Here is a 22,163-nt window from a genome sequence, read left to right as displayed (position 1 = left end):
AGAGAAGGACTTTGGCAGACACTTCTGAGGCTCTCAGACTGCTTAGCCACATGAGCCTCCATAGGATTTTCTTGTGATCTGGATTCCAGACATAGACTGGCAAGAACCTAACTTTTTTGAAAGCTACATAATGTGGGGATGGAGGTGGAGGGAAGAGAGGTTGGGTATTGGATTTTGGCTTTTCCATCCACTGCTGCTGCTGCTGCTAAATCACTTCAGTTGTGTCCGACTCTGTGTGACCCCACAGACAGCAGCCCACCAGGCTCCCCCGTCCCTGGGATTCTCCAGGCAAGAACACTGGAGTGGGTTGCCATTTCCTTCTCCAATGCATGAAAGTGAAAAGTGAAAGGGAAGTCCCTCGGTCGTGTCCGACTCCTAGCGACCCCATGGACTGCAGCCTACCAGGCTCCTCCGTCCATGGGATTTTCTAGGCAAAAGTCCTGGAGTGGGGTGCCATTGCCTTCTCCGCTAGCACTCATTTAACCTCTCTGAGCCTCCATTTCCTCATATGTGGACTAGGGCATAGCAGTTGAAATGCTGTCATCTGTAAATACTTAACACCCAACTCCAGCTGACATAAAAAAAAAATGAAATGAAGATATTCATTAGAGTCATGACACTGCACTTGAAGATGTAGTTCAACTTGACCTTTGGCTCTGTCTCCTTTCTTGGTGATTCTCTTGGCTCTGCCCTACTCTGGGCATCAGTTGCCTCCTCAGGCTGGAAGTGAGATGGCTGGTGAAGTTCTGACACTGTATCTGGTCAGGACAACCTCAGAGAAAGAAAAGGTGTTCTTGTAAGCCATCCAGTCAGGAAGAGCTTTCCCAGCAGTTTATAACAAACACTCCACCCATCTCATTGGTTCAAAATCAGTCACATGACCATTCTCCAACCAATAGCTGTCACCAAGAGAATACCATATACTGATAGGCTTGGGCCTAAACTCCTGAACCAATCACTGGCCAGGGTTATGAGATTATCACCATTGGCTTAAAACATCAGTTCTCAGACTTTTGTCCAGCATCTTGATGGTACATCTTCAAAAATTAGAGAGGACTCCAACAAGCTTTTGTTTGTGTGGATTATATTTATTGATGTTTACCATTTTAGAAATTAAAACTCAAAAAGATTAAATATTTGTTTTTAAAATAATAATAAACAACCCATTATACTTGTTACTATAAATAACATATTTTATGAATAAGAATTATACTTTCCCAAAAAAAAGTTAGTGAAAAGAGTAGCGTTATTTTCTACTTTTGCAAATCTTTTTGAAATGTCACTCCACAGAAGACAGCAGGGTTCTCATACCTGCTTCTGCACTCAGGTTGTCTCAATGTGTTATTTTGGTTGTACTTGATGAAGAAAATTCAACCTCATGCAGATACGTGGTTGGGAAGGGGAGGCCCTCACAGACCTCCTAGAAGGATCCCAGGAACCCCAGCTGTCCTCAGAACACACCTTGACAACCACTTGCTTAAGCTAAGCAAGATTTGCAGAGATAATAATCACCCTATTTCATAGCATTGTTGAGAGAAAACTAAGGGAGATTATGTATGTAAATCGCTTAACACAGGGTTCAGTAAATTGTGTCTGGGAGGGAGGAAGGACCTCAGGTAAAAGCCTCAGGTAACAATCCATTACCCAGAAGAACTGACTTCTCAGTTCCTTTCCCCAGGGTCCCTCCACCCACACACGTCCCATTATGCCATTCTTGCTACATCTCTGGAAGCCGAAATACAATGAAATTGCCACAGAAAGGAAAATGAGAGCATTGTTCAACAGAGGGGAAGATCAAACCAAGCTGTCCATCTCAAGCACCTGATCAGAATCAGTGTTTCCCTCATCAGAAAGAGAGGCAGAAGCCAGAGCTGACACAACCTGGGGATCAGGGTGAGCCTCGGATTTGCTGACAGTCCCTCACAAGGGCAGAATGGAGGCCCTTTCTCAGGAGTGGCTGTGCAGATAGTGCAAGATACAGTCCCAGGTCCAGAGGCCAAAGCAAAGCATCGGAGTCCAGCAGCCCGTCAGCAGGTTGGGGTTGGAAATGGGAATCTGAAAACTGGATGGTGTCAGAAAGTCAGAGCGGGGCAAGAGAGAGCACAGGGGGCCTTGGTGATTCGGGAGAAGAGCAAGAGAGTTCAGACCAAAGTCAGCACTTCTGGCTTGCAGGAAGCAGCTGCAGCACTGGTGTGCATATGTTCACAGGGTACAGGGCTGAGAGGAGAAAGTGATGGTGTGATAGACTGGCCACACAGCACAGCTTTCAGAATGACCCAGTTTTAAAAGACACTAAGCGACCTCACTTTCACTTTTCACTTTCATGCATTGGAGAAGGAAATGGCAACCCACTTCAGTGTTCTTGCCTGGAGAATCCCAGGGACGGGGGAGCCCGGTGGGCTGCCGTTTATGGGATCGCACAGAGTTGGACACGACTGAAGCGACTTAGCAGCAGCAAGAGGGTAGGACCTTGTATCTCCAACAAAATGTCCAAGAATTTCCCACGCTTCAGCATCTGATTGCGTCTCCCAGACTGCCCCTTGCTCCCAGGAGTGGCTCCCAAAGCTTTTAGCTGACCAAGCGTTTGGATTTGGGGCTCAGAACCTGCTCCCCCCACAGACAGCTGAAGGAGCTCTGCTCTGAAGCTCAGGGGACACTGGCTCTAGCTCCCAGTCTGTGCCATGTCACTGTGTCATTTAGAGCTTGTCACCTTCCCTCCTGGTAACTCAGGTCTCCCATCTGTGGGTGGATAAAAGCATCATGGAGGACACCCCAGAATGTGTGCTGAATGAGGGGCTTGAGGACCCAGAAACAAGCAGGGTGGAGTATTCCACTAAGTCAGGTTCATGGTGGGGACCAGGGAGGCAGTAAGCCAGCCAAGGGTCATGGCACCTGGGAACTTTGGGGTTCCGCACCTGGTGACGTGTCCCATCTCAGCCCTTGTAACACGTTTCTAGAGCCCCTTACCCTGGTGAACCTACAGGTGTTTGCCAGCTTCTGACCTGATAAAGATCAAGGTCTTCCAACTGGGTATTAGGGTAGTGAGGCCTGTGAACCTGGGTGTGTGTGTGTGTGTAAGCGAGTTCCATTGGAGCACATGGGCTTTCTCTATTGCAGCACACAGGCTTCTCCTGTTGTGGTGCATGGGCTTAGTTGCCCCGTGGCACGTGGAATATTAGTTCCCCAACCAGATATCAAACCTGTGTCCCCCGCACTGGAAGGTGGATTCTCAACCATTGGACCTCCAGGGAAGTCCCAAGGCCTGTGAACTTGGATCTGGACCGTGAGGAATGATCTGAAGGGAAAGAAGCCAATTTTGGTCGCAGGCTTAATCTCTTTCATCCAAATGTGGGATTGGAGAGTCAAATAAGAAAAAAGTGAATGATTCCTGTGTGATACATCAAGCCACAGTCAGATGTTTTAACTACATACGTGACTTCCTGTCCACAGGGTAGGTATCATGGTCTCAAGGAAACTGAAAGAGAAGTGCAGTATTTTAGCCAAGATCATGGAACCAGGATGTGGCCCTCCACTCTCCTATGCGTTACCCACTTTCCCCTCGCCTCTGCCCTCCTCCATCTCATCGCCTCATTCTCCTCCCTACTCTCCTCCCTCCCGCCTCCTCCTCTCCCTCCAGGCCCCTGTAATGTCCCCAAGACACCTCAGCCCCCGCTGCTCCCTCCCTCGGGAGGTGGGAGCTGCCCCTTAAGAAGCGCTGTCCTCATTTCACTCTCCCTCTGTGACCCTGTATTTCCGCCCTGGGCATTCAGAGTGGCAGGTTCCCACCGCCCTCTCCTTTCTGCCAACAAAAGCCAGCCCGCCTGTAATCCTACTTTCCTGCCCGCCCCCTCCATCCTCCAAAGTAGTGTCTTTCTTCCCACATTCTTCCTCCCCTGCTCCAGCCCTGTGGCTGCCTTCAAAGCAGGCCCCTGGGGCTTAGGCCAAGTTCACCAGAAAGGCCCGGTATGGCCAGGGAGGCAGAGGCTGGTGACCCGCGTGCCCCTGGGGCTCACTCTTGTTTGCTCTCCCTGCTGGCTGCACATTTCAGTTTTGCGGCACGTTGCAGGTAGGGATGGTGCCAAGAGGAGGGGGCCACCTCAGAGCCACCACCAGAGCCAGCGTTCTGCCTCCAAATCAGAACAGCTTCTTAGGGAGCCATTGTCACCCCTGCCCCAAGCCTGGTTTTCAGCCCCCTGGGAGATATCTTGTACTTTTCATATGCATTTAGGGAGAGGCTAACAGCTCTGGCTCTGTAGTCAGTTCTGCCACTTTGCATGAATTGAGACCAATCAGTGACTCCATTTGACCATCTGCAAAATGGGCACAAGGGTAGTAACTACCCAATAGGGTCATCAGGAGGACTGCATGTCTGTAAAGAGCTTAGGCGTGAGCTCTGACTCACAGGAAGAGCCTAGCAAGTGGGTTCAGCTGCTACCATGATGAGGTCTATCTGGTGTCTTCTGTTGTCTGGAAATGGGAAGATCCTAAAAGGAGAAGGATGCAGGCATGGTTAATTCAGAGAAGAAAGTCTTCTTACCCAGACCGCCATGATTCCAAGGTTGGATACAGTGCCCATTTGGGTATGTTGCACTAACTGCCCACGAATATGTTTATTCAACAAATAATTGAGCGTCTACTCTGTAGGAGACACTGTCTCAAGGGCCAGGACACAGTGGTGACACAAGATAGGGATGGCCCCTGTCCTCAGGTTGCTCACTGTCTGGTGGAGAAAGACACCGCATGAGCACTAACAAATGATCTCAGAGATGCAAAAGTGCCGTGACAAATAGAACACACAGTCATCACTTGGTGACGCCTGGGGAGCACGGTCATCACTTGGTGATGCCTGGGGGGAAAGGCTGCTCCAGGAAGGTGGTGGGAGCAGGGCCCCTCTGGAGAGCTGGCATCTGACTGAGACTTGGACAGGGAGAGGGACCTGGACACAGCCGTGACAGGGACAGGGCAGTCAGAAGGCGCAGGCCCTGAGGTAGGAAGCAGCTTGGCTTAGTCACGAGACAACAGGAAGGCCAGTGGAGATTAGTGACTGGAGTCCAGAGTGGGAAAGGCTGGAGCTGAGGCTGGGGGTGGGGGGCAGGGATATAGCATGTCCCTCACGCCATTGTCAGGGTTCAGAGTTTACCCAAACAGCCAGGAGAAGATGGTGAAGGGGTCTAGGCAGAGTCCCATGGTCTGACTCGCTTTATGTCTGGCTTTTGGGTGGAGAGTGGATAGAGTGGGAATAAGATGGAGGCAGGGAGGCCACCCAGAAGCTATTGCGATGTCCCTGAAGAGAGATGACAGCAGCTTAGCCCAGGGCGGCAGCAGTTGGAGTGGTGTGGTGAGAAGCTATTGGATTCAAGATACGTTTGGAGGGGGAGCCGACAGGACCTGCTAGCGGGTGGGTCCGTCCAGGTCACACCCAAGAACAGTCATAGTGGGAGAAGCTCCCCCACAGCCCAGGGGCCAAGGTCAGGTTTCAAAGGACTGTTAAATCTATGTTCCCATAGCTGCCTCTCTCTGGCGTGGCAAAGGTTCACCCTTCTGTCTCCCAACAGACAGGGCGCACATACTTAAGGAAAGCAGAGTAACACACGGAGTTACGGGGATGGAAACCCACGGGTCCCCTCTCTTCAGAGTGCAGCGAGGATTTCCAGCGGTGGCAGGCACTTTCTGCTAATAAAACTGATAAAGGCAATTTATGCAGGTGTATATAATATGCACATGCAGAAGCCCGATCCTCAGGGCCCCATAGGGACACAGGGGCCAGCCAAAGGCGCAGCACCTGGAAAGCCTGTGCTAACAGTCAGGTGTGTGCCTGTCTGAGGTTGCTGGGGGCAGACAGGGACCGGGGCATGCTTTGATGGACACAGTCTTTATAGGCTAGAAAATCCAAAGTGCCGAGAACTGCAATTTTTTTATCTTCCACATTATTTCCAAAGGAAGCCTAATATGCAGCTGGAGTTAGAAAAATACAGGACCTTGTACCAGCTTTACGGCCATCCTGCAAAATGGCATCATGGAGCCCAGGTGAAGGCAGCAAAAGTCCTTGTTTGAAATTCCCACCCACAGGGAATGAAGGGCGCAGACAGGTGGACCCCCTGGAGCAGAACATGGCCTGGTTTTGTTATTGCTGTTGTCACTTTGGGTTTAGAAAATTGAGGCAGTTGTCCTGGGAGACAAATAAATTATAAATAACCCTTAGGATGCCAGGCTCAGAAAATGCAAGGAAAAAAAAAAAAACTGCTGACAACACGTTCACGCTTGTTAACTCGAACACAGGATCCAAACTGTACTTTTTGAGGAAGGAGGCTGTAAAGTGGCAGGTTTTGTCCAGTGGCCCTAAGGACCGTTGAGCACCAGCTTCCAGTGTAGAGTCCCCTTTTGCCTCAACCCTGCAGGTGGGCACCCTCGGGTTGTGGCAGTTAGGTGGGGCACCCCTTCTCCCTGCCTGTGGTGCTCCTGCTTTGGCTTCGAGGGGCAGGCTTTGCTGCGGGCACTTAGGGGACCAGAGGTCAGGATTCCTCTTCCCCAGTGCATTTGCCAGATGGGCAGCCAGAGGATGAAAACAGACCGAGACCTGCTTGTCTGTCTCTTGGTGACTAAAGATGGGGGTGCTGGAGAGTGAAGTGTGAATCTACCTGCTGGCCTGAAAGACGGGTGCACTGTGCCCCCCACCACCCCTGGGTGCGCACATGCGTGCGTGCATGTGTTCTCAGTTGTGTCCCACTCTTTGGGACCCCAAAGGCAAAGATTACTGGAGTGGGTTGCCATTTTCTCCTCCAGGGGATCTTCCTGACCCAGAGATCAAACCCACATTTACTGCATCTCCTACATTGGCAGGCAGATCCTTTACCACTGCGCTACCTGGGAAGCCCACCCCTGGGTATAGGCTTTGTAAAAAGTTGCTTTATTTGAAAATCAATTTTAAAACATTGCACCAGAAACAAAATGTAATTTACAAAATCACAACCCTATTAATCTCACATGAATAGGTAGCATTTATTGAACCCTTACTCTGCGGCAGACGCTGTTCCAAGTGCTTTCTTTACATGTATTTACGCACTTAACCCAATGGGGGAGGCAACATTATTGCTCCATTTTACAGATGAGGCAACTAAAGCCCTCAGAGCTTAAGCAATCTGCTTAATGTCATATAGCTGGGGCAGGATTCCATCCACTTTTTTGGCTGTGCTGGGTCTTTGTTGCTGTGCAGGCCTTTCTCTAGTGGAGGGCGGGGGCTACTCTATAGTTGTGGGGCACTGGCTTCTCATTGCAGTGGCTTCTCTTGTTACAGAGCATGGCTCTAGAGCGTATGGGCTTCAATAGTTGTGGCACATGAGCTCAACATTTGTGGCTCCCAGGCTTTAGAGCACAGACTCAGTGGTTGTGGGGCATGGGCTTAGCTGCTCCATGGCATGTGTGATCTTCCTTCAGATCAGGGATCGAACCCACATCTCCTACACCAGCAGGCCAATTCTTTACCACTGAGCCACCAGAGAAGCCAGGATTCTTAATCTCCCCGTCTCCAGTGCCTGACACCCTGTAAGCACCCGGAAACTGTTATCGCCAGTGGGAAGTTGGCTAGCTGATTGGTTGGTTAGCAGGGTGATGAGTTACTTGGCCTGATTAGGCTGAAGAATTGTTAGGGGCCCAGTTTTGAGTCCACAGACCCAGGTTCCAATCTTAGTGCAGCCACTGCCTAGCTGTGTGGCCTTGTGGGAATCATTCCCCCCATGGGCCCCAGTTTTCCTCATTCATAAAATGGGCAGAGGAGTCGCCCTACCCTGTAGGGTTTGGGCTGTGGATTAGAGGAGATAACTGCATATAAAAGCCTGGTGCATGGCAGCTGCTCAATAATGGTCACTGAGAGCAGTCTCCAATCTTTCTGGCACCAGGGACCCGTGTCATGGAAGACAGTTTTTTCCCACGGATTGGGGGTGGGGGGTGCAGTTTGGGTGCACTCATCAGGAGTGCACAGCCTAGATCCCTCACATGTGCAGTTCACAGGTGGGTTTGTGCTCCTATGAAAATCCAGTGCTTGCACTGATCTGATAGGAGGCAGAGCTCAGGCAGTAACGTGAGCAACGTGGAGCAGCTATAAATACAGATGAAGCTTTGCTTAGTTGCCCACCACTCGCCTCCTGCTGTGTAGTCCAGTTCCTAACAGGCCACAGACCGGTACCAGTCCTTGGCCCAGAGTTGGGGACCCCTGACTGCCAGGCTGTGCCCCAGCTGTCAGTGCAGCTTTGCATCCCGGTACCAAGAAAGTGACACCTGCACATCAGCTTGCAGGATTCAAGCCAGCTGTGCTGGCCCCAGCTGGTCACAGCACAAACAGGTCCATTCCCTGCTGGAGAAGCCACTGCTTGAGTCTTTCCAGGCACAAACGGAGTTGTTTTCCATCCATCCCTCATAAGTGCACCTTCCTGCAGGTGCTGCTGGCCCCAAAGCTAGCTGTTCCCCATGGGGCAGAAAATGCACTTTTGAGTAGGAAAACTCTACTGCTTGGCCTTGCTGCCACCTGCAAAACAGGACCTGGTCCCAAGGGCCTGCACTGGAGAAAGAAAGGGCCCCAGGCCCGCATCCAGAACATCCTCCGAGGGTCTGCTAACCGAACATTAATAAGGGTGAACCAAATAGTTCATGCAAATATTTCATAAGAAAATAACATATGTGGACTCCCCTGGTGGTCCTGGGGTTACGACTCTGAGCTTCCACTACGGGGCACAGGTTCAATCCTTGGTTAGGGAAGTTCACATGCCATGTGCAGTGTGGTCAAAAAGAAAAAATGCTTCCAAAAGAAAAAAAAGGAAAATAACATATGTGAATTCTGCTTACTGTTAACTGCCCAGTGGAACTTCTCTGTGAATGGTGGACAGTTTGACAGTCAATGTGATTGCATTCAGAGTATACTGGGTTTTTTTTTCACTTTCTCACACTCTCTTCCCTGAAGCTCGGTGGCCTTCCTAATTGTCTTAAGCGGATGTTGAAATGCGTTTTTATTCCTTGTCTTGCTTGGCAGAGTTGGGACTGGAGCAGGCCACCAGGAGCATTCCTGGTAGTAAGGCTCAGAAGTGAGCCCTGCAGGAAACACAGTGACACAGACCAATAGAACGGAAATGAGAGCTCAGAAATAAATCCATGCGCTCTCCAGTGAGCTAGCATTTGACAGGGGAGCCAGGAATACTCAGTAGGGAAAATAATAAATAGTGTTGGGAAAATTGGATGTTCACATGCAAAGGAATGCGAGTGGACTCCACAGAAATTAACTCAAAATGGATTAAATAAGATGTAAACACAGAACTATAAAACTCCTAGAAGAAAACATAGGGATAAAGCTCCTTGACGTTGATCTTAGCAATGTTTTTTGGAGGTATGACACTGAAAGCACAAGCAACAAAAGCAGACGTCAACAGGTGAGACTAAATCAAACTAAAAATCTTCTGTGCAACAAAGGAAACGACAAAAGGAAAAGGCAGCCTCTAGAATGGGATTAAATATTTCTGAACCACATACCTGACAAGGGGTTAATTATCCAAAATATAAAAGGAACTCATACCACTCAATAGCAAAAAGACAAATATCCAATTTTAAAATGCGCCAAATCCCTAAGCAGACATTTTTCCAAAGAAGACATACATACAATAGATACATGAAAATGTGCTCAACATCACTAGTCATCTGGGAAGTGCAAGTCAAAATTACAGTGGGGTATCACCGCACACCTGTCATTATATTCTGCTATTTTTAAAAATACAAGAAATAACAAATGTTAGCAAGGATGTGGAGAAAAGGGAACTCTCATGCTGTGGAAGGAATGTGAATAGGTACAGCGACTATGGAAAACAGTACGGAGGTTCCTCAAAACATTAAAAATAGAGCTACCATATGATACAGCAATTCCACTTCTGGGTATTTATCCAAAAGAAATAATAATACTAACTCGAAAATATAGATGCACCCTCATGTTTGCTGCAGCAATATGTACAATAACCAAGACATGGAGCCAACCTAAATGTCCATCAACAGATGCATAAAGAAGTCATGGCAAATTCCCTGGCAGTCAAATGGTTAGGACTCCATGCTTTCTTCCCAGGTGGTGCTAGTGGTAAAGAGACGTACCAGTGCAGGAGATGGAAGAGACGTAGGTTTTATCCCTGGGTCGGGAAGATCCCCTAGAGAAGGAAATGGCAACTCGCTCCAGTATTCCTGCCTGGAGAATCCCATGGACAGAGGAGCCTGGCGGGTTACAGTCCACAGGGTTGCACGGGGTCAGAGGACATGACTGAAGCGACTTAGCATGCACCTGTGGTTAGGACTCCATGCTTTCACTGCTGAGGGAGCAAGTTCAGTCCCTGGTCAGGGAACTAAGATCCCACAAGCCACACAGTATGGCTAAAAATAAAGTTGTGAGATATATATATGTAAATATGTGTATATATACACATGTATATATATATATGTGTGTGTGTGTGTGTGTATACATATATACGTATATATATGAGTATTATTCAGCCATTAAAAACAGAAGGAAATCTTACCATTTCCAACAACACAGATGAACCTGGAGGACATTATGCTAAGTGAAATAAGCCAGACAGAGAAAGACAAATGCCTAAATACCATATGGTCTCACTTATACATGGAATCTTGAAACAAAAGTCAAATTTATAATAACAAAAGAATGGTGGTTACCAGGGGTTGGTGGGCAGTGGGGTTGGTGGGGGTGAAGGGAATGAGGAGATGTTTAACACAGGAGACAAACTTCCAGTTATAAAAGGAGGAAGCTCTGGGGATCTAATGCACAGCATGGTGACTATAGCTAGCAATATTCTATTATATACTTGAAAGTTGCTAGGAAAATAGAACTTCAGTATCGTCACCATAACAACAACACAGTGATAATTGTGTGAGGTGAAGGATGTGTTAACTAACCTTGTCATGGTAAATATTTTGCAATATATACATGTATCAAATGATCACATTATACACCTTAAACTTACACAATGTTGCATGTCAATTATATCTTAATAAAACAGAGGGTGGTGGGCAAATAAGAAAGAAAGAAGCAAGCCACTGCATGGCTGGTGACCTGGGAGAAGTAGCCCAATGCTGAACAGGAGTCCAGAGTTTATTGAATAATCCAGACATTTTGCTTTCTGCCCCATAAAATGAAAATGTTAACAGGGGCATGTTAATATTTTTTCAGCATCACAAAATGTAAAAAGTGAAAGCACAGGTGATTAGTTGAAACACGAAAGAAATCTTTAAAAATTATGGTGCTCACCGACTGTCTCCCTCCCCTAGTGATCCCATCACTTTCTCAAGGACAAGCTGGTGACCCTCGGTGCTCATCCCTGAGGGGAGGCGACAGTGAAATAATCCCAGGCTGCCCTCATCATGGAACCACTCGATATGCCTCCTTCTTTTGAAGACCTGGAAGGGGAGGTGTCTCTGAAACAGAGAATATGTGGGTCAAATTGAAGTATTCAATCTGGTCCTCCCTCCACCCTCTCCCTTCCCTACCCTCCCACTCCTGTGCTGGCATTAAAAATGAAGCCCCGGACTTTGCTGGTGGTCCAGTGGTTAAGAATCCACCTGCCAACGCAGGGGACATCAGTTCAATCCCTAGACCGGGAAGGTTCCACATGCCATGGGGCCACTAAACCCACGTGCTGCAACTGCTGAGCACACACTCTAGAGCCCGTGCTCTGCAACAAGAGAAGCCATCGCGATGAGAAGCCTGTGCACCCTGCAACTAGAGACTAGCCCCCCGCTTGCTGCAACTAGAGAAAGCCTGAGCACAGCAAGGAAGACCCAGAACAGCCAAAAATAAATAGAAAGAAAGAAAGAAATAGGATGCACATGCTTGGTAAAGGCTGAGACAGCTCTGAGATGCTGCCCCAGGAGGCCAATTGAGTTTGAAAAAATGCTCTGGGTACAAAGACAAGGCATGCCCAGGCATGTCCTAAACTGCTTCCGGAAAGAAGTGTCCTCTGAGCTCGGTTGGAGGGACAGACAAAAGGGGTTTAATGGAAGAGAGAACACAGCAGGCAGGGGACATGGAGCGAGCAAAGTCCTGGTGATGTTAAAGCTGGGGTGGGGGCGGGGAAGCAGGGGCGCTGCAAATGGAGCTGCATTTCCAGAAATCTGGCTAGCTGAGTATCCACCTGAGTGGAGGGGCACCCTGCCTCCACCCCCATCTTCCCCTAGAGCGGGTATGCCCCCTCCTGAACGTCCCCGGTGCCTGTTTTCATGGATGCTGTGAACTGGGCTTTGTTCTCTCAGCCTGGGCTAGGACTCTATTTGATGTGTCACAGCTTCTGCACTAACTCTGTGCCAGGATCTGCCTGCTTTATTTCATTTACTCTTGAGGACAACTCACCTAGAATGTTCTAGAGACACAACAGCACAACAGTTAAGAGTATGTGCTATGCTAGGGGGAAGGATTCAGAGAAGCAAGAGTTAGGAAGTTTGAGATAGACACATACACACTGTTTATGTGTGTATATTTAACATGGATGTGTATATTAACATGTATATATTTAACATGGATACCCAAGAAGGACCTACTCTATAGCACAGGAAACTCTGTTCAATGTTATGTGGCATCCTGGATGGGAGGCGAGTTTGGGGGAGAATGGATACATGTGTATATATGGCTGAGTCCCCTTGCTATTCACCTGAAGCTATCATAACATTGTCTGTTAATCAGCTCTAAGTGAGTGCTTAGTCACTCAGTCGTGTCTGACTCTTTGCAACCCCATGGACTACAGCCTGCCAGGCTCCTCTGTCCGTGGGATTCTCCAGGCAAGAATACTGTAGTGGGTAGCCATTCCTTTTTCCAGGAGATCTTCCTGACCCAGGGATCGAACCCAGGTCTCCCACATTGCAGACAAATTCTTTACCTTCTGAGTCACTAGGGAAGCTCTAATCACCAATACCCCAATATAAAATGCAAAGTTTAATTTAAAAAAAGAAGACCATGTGCTGGAACCAGACTGCCTGAGTTCAAATCTCACATTCTTTCCTTATTAGTAGTATCCTTGGGAAAGTTAAAGTTAATTTACCACTCATATCTCAAAGTTTCCTCACTATAGAATTGGGAATAATCGTAGTATATACTTTATAGGACTTCTATGAGGATTAAATTCATCACATATAATTCAGTACCTGGTACTGAAGTTCTGCATGGTAAGTTCTATGTGAGATAACTGTTAGTACTCTTATTATTCCATTGAACAGGTAAAGAAACTGAGGCTCTGAGAATTTAAGCGATTCCTCCAAGGTCACAAAGTTAATATTCCTCTAGGTTTGCAAGGATTCCCCAAGGGTTGCCCTCTCTCTCCCAGGCTTGACTTAGAAACCTTACAAGCTGGACTTAGAGAGCCTTTACACCCTGCCCACAGTCTCCTCCTCCAACATCAAGCCCTTGCTTCCCACCCAGTACCCTTCCCACCTAACAGAAGCCACCTCGTCTCGGATGTGTGCCCCTGTGTCTGTTACTGCCGCCATACCTTTGTTTAGGCTGTTTCCTCTGCCCAAAATGCTCCCCTCCTCATCTCTGCCCAGCCTGATCTCTGCCCTCAAGACTCTGTGGATATATCTGGTGGGGGGAGCCCCTCCTCTGCACTTCTTGGTGCCTCCTCTTCAGCTGGCCACCTCCCACCCCCATGCCCTCAGAGAGCCAAGGCCACATTTTACACATCCCAGCTTTCTCCCGCCCTGCCTAACACGATGCTCAGAGTGCTATCATTTCCAGCATGGGTGACCCTCCCTCTTAGGATCCGGTTCCTGGCCCAGGGCTATTTGGATTCAGCTCAGTTTCTCAACCTCAGCACTACTGATGTTTGGGGCCCAATAATTCTTTGTTGTGGGGACTGTCCTGTGCATCGTAGGATGTTTTGCAACATCCCCAGCCTCTACCCATTAGATGCTGGTAGTAACTCCCCTCTCTCATTGTGACAAACAGAAATGTCTCCAGGCATGGCCCAATGTCCCCTATGGGGCAAAGCTGCCCCACATTGAGAACCAATGATAACCAGAATTTCCCCAGGGGTGGCCAAGATGAGCAAGGGGCGACTTTAGCATGGGAGGGTGCAGAGGGGGAGCCTGAATCCCCCAAACCTACATGCAGGGAGGTCACAGAGACCAGGAAGAGTGGTTGAGATGGTGAATGAGCAGGAGCGTACCCACCTCCTGCCCATCACAGCCAGGTGGAAATGTGGTCCAGCTTTTGCCATATCTTGAAACTCTTCAAAAGAAGCCAGAAGTCCTATCTTTTACATGAAATTCCCTGATTCTTATTTACAAAACAGAAACAGACTCACAGACTTAGAGAATGAATGTACGGTTGGTTACCAGTGGGGAAGAGTTGGAGGGGAGGAATAGACTGGGAGTTTGGGACTGACATGTACACATTGCTATATTTAAAATAGGTAACCAAGGCTTCCCTGGTGGCGCAGTGGTAAAGAATCCACCTGCCAATACAGGAGACATGAGTTCTATCCCTGATCCGGGAAGATCCCACATGCCAAGGAGCAGCTAAGCTCATGCACCACAACTACTGAGCCTGCACTTTAAAGCCCATGTTCGGCAACTACTGAAACCAGCGCTCTGTAGAGCCCACGCTCTGCAACAAGAGAAGCCACTGAAGGAGAAGCCCCCACACTGCAACTGGAGTAGCCCCCATTCACTGCAACTGAAACCTGCACACCAACGAAGACCCAGCACAGCCAAAAATAAATAACTAATAAGAGCTAAGAGTCGGACACGACTGATCGACTTCACTTTCACTTTTGACTTTCATGCATTGGAGGAGGAAATGGCAACCCACTCCAGTGTTCTTGCCTGGAGAATCCCAGGGACGGCGGGGCCTGGTGGGCTGCCATCTATGGGGTCACACAGAGTCGGACTCGACTGAAGCAACTTAGCAGCAGCAGCAGCAGCAGCAGCAAGAGCCTACTGTAAGGGGAAAAAAAAAAAAGAATTAAAAAAAAAATTCCCTGTTTCTTGAATGTTGGCAACTAATATGAATTCTTTTTAAAACATGTGGGAAAACCAGAATATGTCTGTGAGTTTTGCAACCTTTCCTATGGACTGAACTTCCATCCTAGAAGCTTCAGGCAGCTCATACCTCTGAGGCCAGAGGGTCCCCATTCTCTCTGCAGTGGTTTATGTCTCAGGCACTATGCACAAACCCCACACTAGGACTCTGGACCACACAGATAGTCTCTGTGCCCACACGGGCTCCTCCAGCCCAATTCCAAAGAAGTGGAAGGTTCTAAATTCCCAAGTGACAGAGAATATGGCAAGTACCCCTGGAAGGGGATCAAGAAGCCTGAGCTCTCATCCAACCCTGGCATTGATTTGCTGCGTGACCTTGAGCAATCATTCGCCCTCTCTGAGCTTCAGTTTCCTCCTCTGTCACATGTTTATAGGATGAAGAAAGAGAAGGCAGGATGAATGCTCTCTGTTCCTGGGACTTAAATGAGTATTTCATCTTGGCAGCACAGAGTCCCAGCTGGCCCCCAGTGCCCAACGGGCATTCTTGTCCTCAGACTGACCTAGGCAGGGACAAGCTGGTTCCACCTCCCAGCTCAGGAATCCTGCATGTCAGAGCGGGGAGTCTGGGTCACCCTGATGGACTCTTTTCTCTGTGCAATTGGGTTATGGATGCTGGAGGTTGTTCCAAGAGTGGAATCCACCATTCTATCACTAGGAAGAGTCAGACTGTTGGCCCTGCTAGTGCCTGTGGCAAAGTTCTGGGTTAGTGAGACCCAGCAGAGCCATAAATTAATAAATAAGGTAATAAATTTTAAAATAAATAAAATAGATAACTAACAAGAGCCTACTGTTAAAAAAAAAAAAGAATTTTTAAAAAAGAAAAAAATTCAATCCTGCCCACAGGTTCATGGCCATAAGATGGCTCAGGTGGGCAAGCCTGCACGTGGCCCATCTGCAACCCTCGGGCAGTTTCCCAGGGTGCTCTGCAACTGAGAGGAGCCTCCCTTAAGCTGATAGGAGTGGAGGGGTTCTGGGAGATCTTTTTATCCAACCTCCTAATTGTATAGACGGGGGAACTGAGGCCCAAGGTCACCTAGACAACAGAACGAACACCGACATCTCCTGACTCCCTGACCAGTGCTCCTTCTGATCTAGCATCGGGCTATTCCGGAAGTGGGCGCTGGTGAGAAGCACAGTGTGGCAGATAGACAGACACTCAGACAAGCACTGGCTTTGCCTGTCACCAACTGTGGTTTAAGACCAGTGGTTGTGGACTCCATGCTTAGGACACCTAGGCGGCGGACACACTGTTACCATGTGGGCTGGAATGGGGGTTCTATCACCTGGCCTCCTGATTTTTCCAAAATAAAGCTAAATAGCTGATTTTTTTGGTATAAATTTTCCTCAGTTTTAAATGTTGGCCACTGGTGTTTTAAATGCCTTCTATTGGAGTGCTAGGAAAAGAAAACACATTTATAGGCCCTAGCTGGCTCCAGGGCTACCAGTTTGCAACCTCTGCTCGCTTCTCTTACCCTCAGTTTACCCTACTTTAAAATGGGTATCATAACAGGATCCCTCTCTTAAGAGGGCAGTTGAGGGATTAAATGAAATGAAACCACTAGAGGGCCCATCTTACCCCTGGGCCCACAGTGAAAGGCAGCTAGTATTTGTTAAGACACTTTTCACAGGAGAAATGGGAAGGGGCTTGTTAAGTTCAGCACAAGGCAACTGGGAGGTCCTGAGCCAGAACTTGGGATCTTTCCATCAGTCTGCAAACTTGAGCGCTTGTTGCATGCCTCGTGCCATGGGCATGTGTCAATTTAAAACCCTATGGGGAGGGAGGAGGGAGGGGGGGTTCAGGATGGGGAACACGTGTTCACCCGTGGCGGATTCATGCTGATGTATGGCAAAACCAATACAGTATTGTAAAGTAATTAGCCTCCAATTAAAATAAATAAATTTATATTAAAAAAAAAAAACCTGTCCCCGCCCTGAATTTACAGGGGAGGCAGGGTTGATCTTCATCCCAGGAACCTCAGAACATCCCTCCAGTGGGCCTCTCATCCGAGAGAAACATCCTACTTTCAAAGGTTGGGTCTTTAAAAACAAAAAGAATGCAGCTCTTTTTACATTAGAAACATATTTCTGCTTGTTTATTTCAATGAGAAACTTCACGGGGAAAATGACTGTCCTTCCTACATATCTGTTCAACAAATCTGCCTCCCAAAAACAAGTGCCAAAGATATTAAAAGGACAATTCTGGGAAAAGAAGAATTTAGAATAAGTTCTAATTAGTCCCTGTGGGATTAGGGGCCATGGACAATTTCTACCCTGAGAACCTAGAGACCAGGGCCTAAGGTTACATCCTGATGTCCAGGGTGCAAAACGTTCTTCCTCCTTGGCTTGGCCCACACAGGGGCCGCTGGGGGCAGCGTCAGGCCCATTCCTGGCTTTGCTGGAGGCCTTGCAGCCACAGAACCCTTTATCTGCTGTGCGGTGCTGACTTAGGCTGTGCGAGCTCTGCCTACAGGGTGGGAGAAGCCTGGAGTCGGCTCTGGCTGAGCAGGCAGGTAAAGCCCATAATTACAGGAAAGCAGCCTGGGGCATGTGTGGACAGGCCTCCTGGAGCCCAGGCAGGTGGCCTCCCAACTAGGGAGGGCCCCAGGGTTCACACTCTGCGTGCAAAAAGCCATCGGGGTGGGGGAGGGGTAGTTATGTAACCGCGGTGTGTGTGTGTGTGTGTGTGTGTCTGTGTCTGTGTCTGTGTGTGTGTCTGTGTTAGTTGCTCAGCCGTGTATGATTCCCTTCTCTGTCCATGGAATTCTCCAGGCAAGATCACCCAAGTGGGTCATACAGCCACTGAGAAACTGGCACTACACTCCACGGCCTCATTCCTCCCCACCCACTCAGAAGGACATGAAGAACTAGCACTCCTTGCTCCAGGCAACGGCGGTGGCCCTCACCTTTATCAGCGTCAGGGTTACCTGGAGAGGGCTGTTGAAAGACTTGTCAGGCCTCACCCCAGGAATTTCTGACTCAGGAGGTGGGGGTGGGGAAAAGGATTTACATTTCTCAAAAATGCACAGGAAGGGTGCTGATACAGCTGGTTCAGGGACGCCACTTTGAGAACCACTGCTTTAGGGCTTTCTGAGGTCAGTCTACTTGGGCCCCTGATTTGCTGTGTGTCTCTAGGCAAATATCTGAGCTCCTCTGGACTTTTTTTTTTCCCCCTCAGAGGGAGAAGCCAGCTTTTTCTTTGAACAGATAAACCCCACCTCGATGTTGAGATGCCTAATTACTGTTTGCAGGTAGCTCAGAGATGGTTGGATGGCATCACCGACTCAATGGACATGAATTTGAGCAAGCTCGGGGAGATGGTGAAGGACAGGGAAGCCTGGTGTGCTGTAGTCCATAGGGTGGCAAAGAGTTAGACATGACTGAGTGACTGAACAACAGAGACCTTCACGGGAAAGATCCAGGCCTTTGCACAAGGGTCTTTCTCCATGGTTCCAACTTGCTTGTGGCCACTGTGACAGCAGTTGCTTTAGGAGAGATTGGCACCTTAAACCTTAAAGAGACAGGCCAGGCCAAGATCTCTCGCCCTCAGTTCTCCTGCATGCACAAATCTTGAAGCTGTTTGCTAGCCTGGGCTTTGGGACAATTTTGTTTCCCTGGGGAAGGACTCATCACTGCCCCAGAGATAAGGCCTCTGCAGCACAGACAGTCATAATCAAAGTCATAATCAAAGCCAGCTTTTTCTTTGAACAGATAAACAGATAAATCAACAGATAAACAGATAAATCAAAGCCAGCAATTCTCCTGTCTCATCTGAATATCCAGGTTGACTACACTCAGGGACCTTCCCCATAGTATCTAAGACAGGAGTGGACTCATGGCACATGTGGGTGGACCCAGTGAAATAAACAAGGAAATAAGCAAATGGTTCCCTAACTGAATGGGCCCTGCAGCCCGGCTATCTGTTTGGCCTTCTGCAGTTACGTGGGCTTTCCTACCCCTGGTCTCTTTTGTTCTTCACAGGACAGTTGTGGAGAGACAGGCAAGTGTTCTTATCCCCATTTCACTGGTGGGGAAACTGAGGCCCCAGGAAGGTGGTCTGACTTGCCCAACTCTGAAAGAGCAGTGTAGAACTCCATGCCGCAGACCCTTGCAAGCTCTCCCAAGTCTAATTGGTGTTCTTTTCCATGTTCTAAGAGCCATTCTGCAGATAATTGCTGTGGAGATGAAGCTGGGAGAGGGGTGATCTAGGAATCCAGGTCCTTCCTGTTTCCAGGAAGGGAGAACACTTTCTTCTTGGCTTCCCAGGTGGCACTAGTGGTAAAGAACCTGCCTGCCAGTTCAGGAGATGGAGGAGACAAGGACTCGATCCCTGGGTCAGGAAGATCCCCTGGAGAAGGAAATGGCCGCCCACCACGTGGTGTCACATGCTGGTAGACCCCGGGTGCCCGTGGCACGCTAACCTGCATGGTGCTTTACAGCCGGAGCTCAGGACGGTGCCTAGCACATGGTTGGTACACAGTCAGTGTTTGTTGAGTCAATGATTGAATAAACGAAGACAGACATGGTTGAAATACTGAGTCTAAACTTACCAGCTGTGTGATCTTAGACAAAGCCTTCCACCTATCTAAGCCTCGGTTTCTTCAACTGTAAGATCAGAAAAATGATAATTTTTATAATAATACAAAATAGTGGCATAATAATTAAGAAAACTGGCTCTGGAGGCAGAATTGCCTGCTTGTAACTCCTGGCTTCATCCTATTGTACTGTGTGACTTCAGGCAAGCTACAGAAACTCTCTGTTCCTTGGCTTCCTCACTGATAAAATGAGGATTGTGAGAGTACTTACACAGTGTTGTGAGAATTAAAATAAACTAATATGTATAAAGTGCTCCATCTAATATTATGTGTGCCTGGGTGCTCAGTCACTTCAGTCATGTCCAACTCTTTGCAACCCTGTGAACTGTAGCCCACCAGGCTCCTCTGTCCATGGAATTCTCCATATTGAAATGGGTTGCTGTTTCCTTCTTCAGAGGATCTTCCCAACCCAGGGATTGAACACTTCTCCTGCATTGCAGATGGATACTTTACCCACTGAGCCACCTGAGAAGCCCAACCAAATACTATAAATAACCCTTAACAATGATGATTCTATCTGTGCGCCAATAAATTAAATTGTAACATTGAAGTAATGAGAATGACTCACTGGACATGAGTTTGAGCAAACTCAGGGAGATAGTAAAGGACAGGGAAGCCTGGTATGCTGCAGTCCATGGGGTCACAGAGTCAGACATGACTTAGCAACTGAACAATAATGAGTACATAACAGGGTGCCTGGTACAGAGGTGGAAGGGCTCAGTAAACATTATTCTTTATTTTAAAATTAATTAATTAATTTGGTTGCATCACGTCTTAGAGGCAGCACTTGAGGTATCTTGGTTGCATCCTGTGGGATTTTTGCTGCAGCACAGGGACTCCCTGATTGTGGCACGTGGACTCGATGCTCTGGTGCATGTGGGATCTTAGTTCCTTGACCAGGGATCAATCATGCAGCCCCCTGCGTTGCAAGGCAGATTCTTAACCACTGGACTACCGGGGAAGTCCCAGTAAACATTATTCTTATCTTGGGCACTCACTGGCCCACAGCCTCTGTGTCTCTTGACTCACACATAGGACATGGAGACATGGGGCCTGAAAATTGTGGTGGTGAACCTAGTGGTCCTGTTCCCAGGAACCAACAGCCCCAGTTGAGGACCCCAGTTGAGGACCCCAGTTGAGGAAGGGGAAGTACTGCCAGTGGCCACTGGGGGCAGCAGAGGCCCCATCCCCAGATGCCTGCTGAGGGTTCCCTGAAGTCTTCCTGACTTCAGGAGTTAATCATGGAAGGGTTGACCATTCCACTATGCCCACAATTCTCCATAACCCTGTGGTGCAAGGTATTCTACCAGAGAACACCCCTCATTTCTGAGGGTTAGAATCCCAACCCCGCGTTTACCAGCCACATCACCTGGGATAAGTCCCTTTGTCTTCCCTAAACTTCAGTTTTCTCATCTGGGACATGGGGATAGGGTGCAGGGTTGAATGAGCTAGAAAGGACAGTCCCTGGGGTGAAGTAAGGGCTCAGTCAATGACATTGTTACCAAGGTAGCTTGATGGTTATTAGCCCAGACTCTGCAGCCAGACTACATTAAGCTTGAGTCCTGCCTACATCACTTAATGGCTGTGTGCCTTTGGGTAAATGACTCAACTTCTGTGTCTGTTCGTAAAATTTGTAAAATGAGGATGATAATAATAGTACATATAATTCTCAGAATTGTTGGGAAGGTTATATAGTAAGCACTATGTAAATGTTTGCCAATATTATTATTAGAAGTCATAGTATTTTGATGTTATTGTTATTTATTCTGAATGCTGTGTGTGTTCAGTTGCTAAGTCATGTCCAACTCTTTGGGACCCCGTAGACTGTAGCCCACCAGGCTCCTCTCTCCGTGGGATTTTCCAGGCAAGAATACTGGAGTGGGTTGCCATTTCCTTCTCCAGGGAATCTTCCAGACTCAGGGATCAAACCCATGTCTCTTGCGTCTTCTGAATTGGCAGGCAGATTCTTTACCACTTGAGCCACCCGGGAAGCCCAATGATCCTGAATAAGCTGCAACATTTCAACTTTCTGTAGAAACCTCTCTGTTTGATAAGAACTTGCTCAAAAGAGCCTTAGAGAAAATGGGAGAGATGTGGCTTCTGGATGAGGAAGGAATTTTTCCTTTTGGTGCAATTCAGAATCTAATTTGGGATACAAGATGGTCTGACAGGCAGGGCACGGAGGCCAGCTGTACTTGGTGAAAACACTTCAATGTCTGGATCTGGGATAAGCATCTGCCTCCAGGGCAGGTCCTTTGGAAACCTCCAGAGAGGATCAAGATCCTCGACAGGTCGTTTGGGGCCCAGGAAAGATCAGCAAAGGTATCGGTGATCCCATGACAGGCACACAAAAGTCTCCAGCCAAGAAGGCCTCCCCAGGACAGATGGCAGGATGGACAGGGGGTAAAATCCTCCAGCCTCCAAGGGCTGAGGTCTAAGAAGGTTTGAGGGGAAAATACCAGTCTAATCCTTCCCACTGCACCTGTGCCCCAGGGTCCTACGGGG

General features: G+C 48.3%; 1 protein-coding gene and 1 long non-coding RNA gene across 2 annotated transcripts in view; one reads left to right on the top strand and one right to left on the bottom strand.

The window, feature by feature from the left end:
• Positions 1-22,163, top strand: part of KAZN (kazrin, periplakin interacting protein) — a 1,344,061-nt gene that overhangs the window by 1,143,324 nt on the left and 178,574 nt on the right. The window lies entirely within an intron of this gene.
• Positions 471-11,526, bottom strand: LOC133227998 (uncharacterized). Its single transcript, XR_009730018.1, has 3 exons — positions 11,288-11,526; positions 4,403-4,484; positions 471-3,475 (listed from the first exon to the last, which is right to left on the bottom strand). It is a non-coding gene; the product is annotated as an uncharacterized LOC133227998 (long non-coding RNA).

Source organism: Bos javanicus, chromosome 16 (assembly GCF_032452875.1).
Source record: "Bos javanicus breed banteng chromosome 16, ARS-OSU_banteng_1.0, whole genome shotgun sequence".
NCBI classification, from domain to species: Eukaryota; Metazoa; Chordata; class Mammalia; order Artiodactyla; family Bovidae; genus Bos; species Bos javanicus.
The sequence above is the reverse complement of the archived record's forward strand: the minus strand, read 5'-3'. Positions and strand labels throughout refer to the sequence as shown.